Source organism: Cupressus sempervirens, chromosome 10 (genome assembly GCF_028749045.1).
Source record: "Cupressus sempervirens isolate cs-2001-9-10 chromosome 10, ASM2874904v1, whole genome shotgun sequence".
Taxonomy (NCBI): Eukaryota; Viridiplantae; Streptophyta; class Pinopsida; order Cupressales; family Cupressaceae; genus Cupressus; species Cupressus sempervirens.
Genome location: NC_143127.1, coordinates 710,838,441 through 710,850,495, shown reverse-complemented (window position 1 = coordinate 710,850,495; position 12,055 = coordinate 710,838,441). Strand labels below are relative to the sequence as shown.

Genomic DNA, 12,055 nt, shown 5'->3' with positions numbered 1-12,055 from the left:
GCCTTCAATAGTCTTTCTTCTTCTGCAAAGATCTCTAGATCAGGTACTTCAAGATATTCAACAAATTCAAGATATTCATCTTTTTTTAAGGATTCCTTCTCTATCCATTCAAGACATTTTGAATCTCATTCCTCATCTCAGCCTTGAATTCTTCAAACATATTTTCCAACCTTATAGGTTTCATCCTTCTAGATGGCATACTAAATCAAACAAGGTACAATTGCCTCAAAATTTGGTGATTTGTTCACTAACAAGAATCAAAAGGTTTTTAATATGATACCAAAACAACTTGGACAAGTTCTCTATAATTATGAGCCAGAACTACGATTTTCCACCCGATAACCAACAACTAAGAAATTCATGTCTTGACAAGTCTACCAAGCTTAACAATGATTAGATTAGCCACAATTAGACTAACCTTTACTTTGATATCATTTAATATAGTAAAAGGCAGGTGTACCTCTAAAGGATATGACCAAGCCCCAATTACTAACAACATAGCATAAGTATAACAATATGCAATTGAAAACAACTCTCTTTATTAGAAAAAGTTATTCATTTACATAATTGAATACCAATTGATAAGACAACTCGTATATAATATGTCATGTTGTTAAGGCTTCCCTATTAGGGCTAGTACATTCCAAATTATAGATGAAAACTTGCGACTTTGAAGCTTGCTCCAACTATATACTCAATGACTTCCTAAATACTACCTACTAGGACTCCATTACATTATATATAGTCATCAAGACACACGGGTTGTATTAGACTTCATAGTTTCCAATAATTAGAAACTTTCTATACAATATAGGATTGGCCCTCAAAGAATTAATGAAAAAATACATAATACATCATAAAACGTTATAGGACCTCTGGTATAGGTCCACATGTTAACCAACTATATAAATCCAAGAGTGTGTAAGCTAACTCTTAAATGTAGAACCTCATTGAATTAAATATTAGGCATTGTATGAAGAACAACATAAGAAATCGACACTTGAGAAGATGAAGCATAACTTCCACCAGTTGTAACATTAAATTATGCATACTTGGAATAAAGATCCATAATAGGTCCCCAATATGAAGCTAAGCTTGTAGAGTCTAGAAAGAACAAACAAGTGTTTGCCGAATCAAATTGTTAGATAGATATTTAGAAAATTAATAATAATAACATATCTTTTTGGGTGATGCAAGATTGTCAATAGTCCAAGGATGCTCCTGCATCAGCCCTACTAGGTTAGAACTAAGATTCTATGACTGCATCAATTCACTAAGCCTTGTGTATATCATTTTATGGATTGGTGTAATGAGGACTACTTCTCAGAAAGGATTAAACAGTTGGCTGATTGTTAGTAGTAGTTGGCCAAAAATTTATTGGAGATTCAAAGTATAAAGGTGCACTAAGAAATGAGTGAAACACCTTTGGCATTATTGTCAAAGGGGGAGAATTACTATAGTGGGAGAGAAGAACTAAGAAGGACAAGAAAATCACATTACTAAGGGGAGAAGTGTGAGAAGAATAAGAAGATAAGAAGCATGCCAAAATAGAAGTACATATCGAAAGATGAATTATCTCAAGGGGAGCATTTAGTTGCATCAGTTATATAAATTATTGGTTTGAAAATGTTTAAATGGGCATTGGTGATGGTTGGTGACCTTGATATTGTTTTGTCATGAACCTGGTGTTGATATTGTTGTTTGGTGTTTCCATCAATGTAAAAGGGGGAGATTGTTGGCCTAATTGATGCAAATGTCTTGAAGAATATTTTTTATGGTGATTGAGTCATTTTATGTGTTGTCGCTAATGTCAACTAGATAATAGGTTATGAACTATTTATTGGAAAGTAGCTACATAGGTGAGAAAATAAAGTGTATAGTTGATTTGTGTGATGAGTTAGAGTGTGTGATTTCTATGGGAGACTCAAAGAAGTTTCTAGTTTCTGTATATGTAATTTCATGTAGTACACATAAGTATTGAGTGAGTTATGTTTGATTGAAGTAAGACAATTTGGTAAGTTAAATAGTTTATGATAGACAATGAATGATTTGATTGGTCTATTAAATATATGTTGTTTTGGGAGATGATATTGAGATTTGAGATGTTTACTAAGTATTTTGATCATGATTAGAGTTGTGCTTGATTTGATTTACTGAAAGATATATTTTGGATTGATTGAAGACAATTCAAGAAGGAAAATAAAGATAATATTGAATGTTTGTGTTTAATCTTGAATTGACAACATGTAGGCTATTTCTTGTAGATCTTTCAAATCTATGAGTTAGTCCATGATGTGGCAATGACATGGAATTGATAAGCTTTAATGAATTAGTGATACATTGGTAATTGTGATGGAATTTCTTAGAAGTGTGTACATGTCCATTGGAAAGAGTGATATTGCCAAATGTTCTTTATTGGATCGATGTATGATTTAAGTGGTTGATTATGTAGTACTAGTTGATAATAGATTAGGGTTTGGTAATACATTTTGGTCAATCTACAATCAATTTTAGGTGTAACATATTTAGGTTAAGTTGGTGAATTATATGGTATAATGTTATTTTGTAAGTATCAATGAGAGTGTGTGTAAATGACAAGTGTTGTGCAATCAAGTTGGTAGTTGAATATATGTGAGGAGATGAATATGGTGAATTGAAAATGATCTATTAAAGTAGTAAATTGAAGTGGCATTTCTTAGATCATTCTATTTGATCAATCCCAATAGGTTGTCAAGTTAAACGCCTCAAACATAATTACTTTTAAAAGGGCGAGCATGATCTTTATCAAGATATGAAATTAGTTCCTTTAACTAGGTGGCTCCTAAATTTGAGTTAGAAAATCCTTTAACAAGGTTACTCCTAACAAAGTAAAGATCTTAACAGGTTTGAGCTAAATCCCTTAACTGGGTGACTCCTAATAGGGTCTTCTTCTAACTAGGCATTATTAGCAATTCCTATCATGGCCAAGCCTTTAATATGGCACATTTTAGAAGAGTGCAAAACACTTGTTGGTATTGATTCCCATTATGGGTTTTTCCTCTAACCAAGGGTTTCCATGATAAAAACCAAAGCGTTATTATGTTACTTGTGTGGATGTTTTTTAAATGTTTGATTGATAAGTTTCACAAGTATCATGGAATGAATGAATAGATGGTAGATTTAATATTGGTTAATCAGTTTTGTGAAGTTGTGGTTAAAGTTTGAAGTTAGTGGATTACTGATTCATTCCCTCCCCCCCCCCCCACACACACACACACTTCTCAATGATCTAGGGCCTTGATTATATTAACACTAAGAATGATCATATATAAACATCTGTAAAAGCATCTGCAACTATGCACCATTTGATTGATATTATAGAAATCATATTATTCCAACCTCTCCACAAAATAAAGTCTCAACACCATCAAGAAAATAAATATGTTGATATCAATGACAAAATATTTAATGCAATCTCCTATACAACAATCCCAATAACATCCAACACTGGTATATCCATCTAATAACCCCACCCCAATGCAAAAAAAAAACCCTCCACCTTATTTAGGCAATATATTGCCTTCCTTTTATTCTCATTTAAAACCCTCCAATATGAAAGTATGTGGTATTGTATTATCTCTTCGGTGAAGACCCCATGATCTAGATCTTTTGAAATTAGAGTGAGGGAGTGTGAGATATTAATGAGAAGCTAGAGAACACATGACGATTAATGTGAATGATCTAGACCAATGAAGATATATAGAGATCACCAAACACAAGCTAAATTTAACATCATTGTATAGATTTTAGTAGTTTTTATTTTTGGATTCAATTAAATAGGATTTTTGGCATCAACATTTCGAATCAAACATTGTGACAGATCATCAGAATGAGAGAGTTGAAGGAGAAAAATGGTTGAGTTGTAGAACAAGATAGGTTAAGAAGATGGGAGATGGAGGGGAAAGGGTGGAACAAAGCTCAAAGATAGTGAAACAAAGAAAAAAAATTGTAAAAAAAATTAAAATAAGCATCCAACAAAAAATAATGAAACGTAGAATCTAAGGGATACAAGACATAAGATGAGAAGAGTAAAGATAATGAAAAGGATAGATAAAAGTAAAGGGACTATGAACTGTATAAAATAAATACACAAAGTAGGGAAATCCAAATAAAAATAATGAGTGGAGGGTCAAATTGGTGGAAAAATACAAGTAAACATTAGAAAAGAAATAGATAACCAAAATTGGATGATATAAGGAATGGAAGTGAGCCATGAGCAATAGTCTCTCTAAATGTATCAATTGTCAATATTTTGGTATAAACAACACACTCTATACTTTTACTTGCTTATGTAACTCACCTAAAACCACACTAACAGGCAAGCCCTTGTGGACAATCTAGGATAATTTTAGATGAGCCACCAAAGCAAGTCAAACATTAGATTGTCCTGTTTAAGCTTTCCTTGATGTATTAGACATGCGATTTTTCAAAATAAAAGTATAAAGAAAAAATTCAATAATGGCTTGAAATGAGAAAGTGTGCCATTTTAATTTGAAATTTATAGTGGACCAAATCCAAGGAGCATATGGATAATTTAAAGGGATATAGTTTTATTTTGAGATGTGGAGTTGAGATGTTTAGAAAATAGTGCAACTTAGAGACGTTGATTAGAAGGCACTGAATTATCAAATGAGGACACAGTGAAGATTTATAGAAATCAACATAAGTCAAACTCAATTTTTTTATTTAAACAATATACATTCAACTTTGACTTACCGATTCATCTTAAATCAGAGTGATAGGTGGATCCTCTTGAAATCATTAATCTAATTTTAAATAAGTTTTATTTAAACTTACCTTTTATAATTGTATTATTAAATAAAACACGTATATGAAAATAATTCTAAAATTAAATAAAAGTTGACATAATACACTAATATTACCCATTCTAATAAAATGAATTTAAGAAATAAAATGAAAAATGCTCAAGTATTTTTTAGGCAAGAACCTACAACACAATGGTAAATTGTGAGCCTCTTATCAAAGAAGTCGTGGGTTCAAATCTATTTATGCTTAATCAAATAATAATACATAATACAATCAATTATTCTACATTTTTCTATATAATTGCATAAGACAATCAATGACCAGGTTTTTTTAACTCTTTTTTGTCAGATTGACTAAACAACCCTTTTTTTCAAAATTTTCAGATGTACAACATAGAAAATGTATATGGAAAAAAAAGACTTAATAAAAATGCAACAAGATTTTGATGAAGACGCATTTATGGAGCATAACCACGCCCCCGTCGATTCACAGGGAACGTTCCCTCCTGACTCGAACTATCTATTTCATTTTTACAACCGCTGCAGAAAAAGTGGGCAAAATTCTCAAACAAAATGGTGTACATGCACGCACAGGAAGTTCTGTGAAAATGAACAAACGGACACAGAACGAGTTGTCCAGTTAATGGCAACACCGACTCGCATGAAAAACAAAGACTGTAACAACCCCGTGAGAATCCATTGAGATTACCGTGGCCCAAACTGCAAAACCCCTCCAATTTCATGGATCTCGTGAACAAAATCCAGTCATGAACCCAACTATAAATCGATCCCCCACCACAACCCCAAATCAACACCGCTTCCGCCGCCGAACCAGAGGAAAAAAGAAACCCAAAAGGCTAGAAGGGGCACCTAAAAAACTTCCAAGTATAAAAGAGGGCTAAAAAATCTATTACAGAATGGAAACAGAGGCGGCCATGAAAGGGAGGCAGCAGCAATCGGGCCTCACAATTGTTGTACCGGCAGAACAAACAATAGACATCAGTGTCCACAATGGCCCCTGCAAGGAGCAGGGTTCGACCTCGAGACCTCCGATGTGCAACACTGCAATGGGAAACACACGGAGCTCAAAAGAGGCCATGGATGCCCTAAAAAGAACAATGACACAGAAAGCCTTTACATACTCTGCCAATCTGGCAAACCTTCTTCCAACTGGTACCCTCCTCGCCTTTCAAGTTCTCGTCCCCATTTTCTCCAACAATGGAGAATGCAACGAGGGGATGCGCTACATGACTGCAGGGCTTCTTATTGGGTTTGGGATTGCATGTTTCATGGTGTCTTTTACTGACAGCTTTAAGGGCTCCGATGGGAAAATATACTATGGATTGACCACTCCCAAGGGGTTGTGGACGTTCCAGTATGTTGAAGGGGAGGTGCCTGATTGTGCGCAGTATAAGCTTGGTCCTCTGGATTTTGTTCATGCACTTATGTCTCTCTTGGTGTTCATTACGGTTGCCCTGTTCAATGAAAATGTGGTCGAGTGTTTTTGGGCTCACCAGGGAGAGGATGCAAAGCAGGTTCTTAGGACTCTTCCCATTGGGATTGGATTCTTCGCTAGTGTGCTCTTCGTTGTCTTTCCTACCACACGCCATGGAATTGGATACCCTGTTGCTAACTAGTTCATTTCCAAGTCACTAGGAATAGATTTAGTCTGTAGTTTGTTTAGGTTTAAGAGGGATTGATGTACACATTACAAACTTGATTTCTTTTGGTTTTTTCTTAGGGACGCGGCTAACCGCTCTATAAATTGTATTGTTGATTAAATTTCAAAAAAATGAAAACATAATGATTTTTTTGAAATTTTCAGCATTTGATCTTCATGATCTATATATTTTGTGATTGAAAACAACAAATTTTTTTAAAAAATTCACTGTGTTTTCGTGAATTGAAAAAAGAATCATGTTTGACTTTTTTTTCTGTCTTTGGTACATTTTGTTTAGAGATTAGCCAGTGCCCTTTTTGAGTGTGGATTGTACCCTTTACAAACTCCGGGTACTAGTTTATGTTTGAGATGGATGATGAAGTTTTTGAAGCTTGGGGTATCTGTCCCACTATCTGTAGTGTGGTTCTTTAGATCATTTGGTCTATGGACATCATTAATTTTTTTCTCATAGATCTAATTTCATGATAATGGATTAGGTTTTAATGTTCCAATGGACTAATTATTATAGGATGAATATAAAGACTCTCCTACCAAGTACTTGCCAGAAGGAAAATGTCACGTCTTCATTCTATGTTGTCATGAGTTCCTTCTATTTTATTAGATTGAATTTCTTTTGGTAAAGAGGCTATGCGTTTCTATTGGGTATCTTGAAGGTTGTTTTTCAATTATTGTGAGTTTTTGTTTGGCTTCTTTGAATAAAAAGAAAAAATAATAATATAGAGAAAATGTAAGGAAATATGTGACGAAAATAAGAACTATGAATATGTGAATAAAAAAGTTTGTAAGATTAAATTTAATTTAGAATGTTTTAAATATTTTAAAAATGTGTATAAGAATAGTAAGACTTTTTTTTATTGTACTTGTTGTAGACAACTATTGGGAAAGTTCTCCCTATTGTCTTTTTTAGTTCTAGAACTACAGATACTGAGTAGAATCTATCTCCTGATTAAATGTTATAGTTTAAACCAATCAAACGTCATGGATATGTCTAACAATATTATATTTTAGGGTTTAATAAAGTTAGATGCAAAATGCTTAACTTTATTAATTTATGAAAAAAAAAAAAATTTTCCATCTCATTGCTTTAAAAAATGAGATGATAAGTACAACTAAAGTTTAACTATTATATTTGTATCAAAATAATAATATTGTGGAGGGTCAATGATATCTTTGTATTACTCTCACATTTACAAAAATTGTTTCATAAAAAATATATTATATTTGAATAGTTAATATTGTAATGCCCCGCCAAGGGATCCAAAGAATTAACCTAGAATTTCACTAAGTTTGGTAACATTTTTTTTTATACATGAAAGTAAATACCATACATAACTTATTCACAATAACGGAAGCAATAGCAATGTCCATCTGAAAAGTAAACATAACATACATAACAGATTACATTCTTTAAGATCCCTTAACGTTGAATTACATACATGAATCCATCTAGTACAATAACCACATGAAATAATAATGATAAGTCCAATGTTCATACATTACATTTCCAAATGCTCAATCATCCACTGTACATGTCACAGGGTATGAAGGCTTAAAAGAATATACATATGTGAAATAAGGTACATCATCCTATTCTAATCCATGATACATCAAAGACAATCACATGATACATCATCATAGAAGACATATTCATCCATCATAAAGATCAAACAAAATAAATTAAGTGCACGGTTCCTCCCAACCATAAATAGCATCATTAGACCATCGTGGGCCCTAGCCATCCCTCCGTGCGTAACATCCCAAATCACCAAAAGGATCATCGGTATTAACATAGTAGGAATGTCACTCCTAACATATACAACATCATATGTAGAAAGTAATCTAACATGCAAATATAAGCATAAGATAACATCATCTAACATATGCTAATCATCAATGAAAGGATACGTATCCACCATCACGAAGGATGCATCAGCCACGATGTCTCGATGTATCTCAAATGATAAGAGTGGAAAATACACTACCACCCGACCGCATGGTACCTAAGTGGTCCACTCCCACCGTGCTGAGGAGATAATCTCAAGTCCCAAACAGGCTATCCATAACACATAGCACAAATCTCTATAGTCCAAGAATCCTAAAAGTATACTAACTCAAGGTTTCAATCACGAAACTGACATCTACTTCCCAGAGGCACACAATGACATGTAAGAACCTACTATGCAAGCGGGAAAGTGTCATCGCAATTATCACGTACAAGTTACCCTGGCAGTTAGCTAAACTCCACGGGTCCATACTGATTTCATGCGGCCACTAGTATCCTCTCATACTGACGAGGCATACTACGGAATGCAAGGTCGCAACCATGCGTCTCACTACTCCCATCCTAGCCTGTACAAGCACTCAAGGCATGGGCGAGAACAAAACACTTATCTTTTTAGGTTCATTTTGTTAGTATTAGGTGTGAATGTTATCACTTATTAATCCAACTTACAATGAGTTACCCTGGCAGCCTCTTAGGGCCCCGACCCCCATTGCAAGCCACTTCCCGTCACTACAAGCAGATATCCTACCCTAATGCCCATGTACTCATAAATCTCAAAATCACAAAAGATAATCCATAAAATCATTAAATATGCATAAAAGCATCAAATCTCCATGAGCAAACATCCATAGAAAAACATGAACACAACAGCTCTCTATTGGCAACTGAAGTATCACTGATAATCAAAGTATCCAATGGTTCTCAATAACCAAAATATATACCTCAATCATATTGATCGAAGACTCCAGAAATGGTTGAGTCAAACATGTCACAACATGACATCATCAAGAATAAATCCACATCTCAGTCCCATCATGGTGACTAGAAAATAATCAAGGATAACTGATCGATAACTCAAAAATGATTAGCTCAAGTGTCTCATACACATACATCTCAGCTTCACACATGAAGACTGATGAACAAATACAAACAGTAAATACAAACATTTCATAGAGCATACAATCACATTACCATGGTTGGGCTTATAAAGATCGAGACCAAATAAGATCAACATGCCAACACATCTCATAACTCCTGAGCCTCTGGTAACAACCTAGGACTGGTCAACACTAGTTAACCCAAAACCCAAAACAAGAAGCATATAGAATACACGATGCAAACACATGTTTTGGTTTTACTAAGTTTTCAAATTTGAATTTAAAAGTCTTAGTTTACATATTCCCAAATTATATTAAGTGGATAAATTTCACGTTTTTCCTAACCCATGTATTTGTTTGATAGATAAAAGTTTCTCCTCAAAACTATTAGACTCCATTTGCTAATTGTACTAATAATATTTTGTCTATGTAAACGTTGTTTGAAAAAGATCCCTATCACAAACCAATAAGACTCACTGTAGATTTTAACATGAATAATCTCCAAATTCTTAACATTATCATCTTCATTAAACAACTCTAAAATTGTTTAATATATATTAAATAGTATTCAATATACATTATAAAAATTCCACTATATTAAAATCTCTTTTCTTTTAATTTTCTCTCATTTAAAAATCCATTTACTTAGATTGACTAATAATTAATTACACTTCTTCTACTATTAACTAATATTACTTAAATTTGATTTAATTAGATTAGATAATAAACCATATAAAACTAATGCATATTAATAAGATTCTAATAAGGGAAGATTGCAATAATATCTTTAATCCATTCCATGCTTAGGTATATTATTTTTTTCTTGTGAAGTTTTAGCATAAAGAACTCTTGGTTATGGGAAATGGAGAAATATATGTCCTTGAATAAAACAGTCTCAGTACGACGGGCATATATCCCTAATGAACCATTGGATTGGGTTGAAATTGAAATATGTTCGAGAGGGCCAAGTCATGCCAATTTTGATTGGAGCAATCGAATAAATTCGATCACAATAAAAAGTTATGAATGACTAAGTTCGGGTCTATCCAAGAGGCAACGACAGGGCAGTTTGCGATGAATTAAAAATTTCCTCTTAAAATAATTGTTCTCTAAATTTAACCATAAAAGGGTTTATGCATATGCATCTAAAAATATAATTGATAGAAAGATTACATCTAATCATTCGAATTTTCATCATAAAATTTCTATTTTAATTCCAAATCTTGTCTTTCTAATTTAATATAAATTCGAACCCAAATCCGATTCATATCTAATTATTTCTCCTCAATTGGATCTAGGGTTTTTCTATTGTTTTCTTCTCAACCAAATAGCATATCTAGATTCCAATTTCAGTTACAGATTCAATCATAGAGAAGTTTCAGACACATAAAACAAACACAATGAAGATAGGAATGCATGATGCAAAAATATCATAAGTAAAATCACAAGAATCTACCCGGATTCTGATGCTAATTCGCTCTTCCTCAGAAAACCCGCAGAGCAAGCTCCCTTCTTCAGAGTTCTTGAGTCCTCCAATGCTCCAAATTGCTCTCCACCCTCTCCCTAAGCTTCTATGAATGCTTGAATACAAAGAGCTCTCAAGAAACTTTTAGAATGCTTCTTGAAACCGCTGAAAGGCATCACCAACTAAGCATGAGTCTTTTCCAATTCTTTTTGATGAGTCATAGAATTGTAGACACCTTGTGCTTAATTGATGCACTAACCCCCGTGTTGTTGACATATGTTAACTCCCATGCAAGCTTATAACTCCAATAATTTCTATTTAAATTTTATAACTTTCATTTTAATCTTTTATAACTTTTATTATTATTATTTTATTTATTACTTTATTATTATTTTATAATTATTATTAATTTTAATTTCTACTTTTCTTTTATTTAATTTCTTTTCCCCAATAATTCACATTACAATCAAAATATCAAAGATCATAGTATTTTATTAATTTTCTCAAATAAATAATTTATTAATTAAATCTATTTATTAAGACTTAATTAATGGAAAATTCACCATAGACCTTCAAGACAAAATATGAAAACCCATCACAGAACAAATCATACAAAATAAATCTAAAGGGTTAAAAATCATGAAATATGTCATCCGACACATTCGGTGGGTATTCAACTTTGATACTTGTCCTAACTCACTAGGACAAATGGTTTTTAGGTTTGGGATTTGGACTTGAGAATTTATCTCCCTTCTCTTATCATTGAGATAGTATAATAGGGTACGCTCATCTTGGCAATTCAGGGAAGTTGATACCCGGTACCTGCAACCTGCAGAAAAACCATGCATGTACATACAATATATAATGTTAAGCTAAACAGACAATGGCAGAAAGTGGTGCATCGTGTAGATCCCGACTAAGTAGGTGACTACGACTCCCGTCCTTAACCACATCAGAAACGCCATACAATAAGAAAACAAGCACACCATACACATGCAAGTATGGGGTAAGTAACCATAATAAAACACATGAGATAATAAACCATCTAACTAATCATCATTAATAACTGAAAACAATGTAATGATCATCATACATACATGAAATGTAAAGTCTAAATAATCTCATCATATATCAACGGAATCCTTATCATAATATCTGATAGTGTCAAAACAACACCACTAAACCATCAACATAAAACTAGTCTACATAGTCTGATAACAATAA

At 33.1% G+C, this 12,055-nt stretch overlaps 1 pseudogene; it reads left to right on the top strand.

Annotated features, from left to right (window-relative positions):
• Positions 1 to 5,648: 5,648 nt before the first annotated feature.
• LOC149535799 (protein DMP3 pseudogene) lies at positions 5,649 to 6,629 on the top strand (annotated as a pseudogene).
• Positions 6,630 to 12,055: the final 5,426 nt, after the last annotated feature.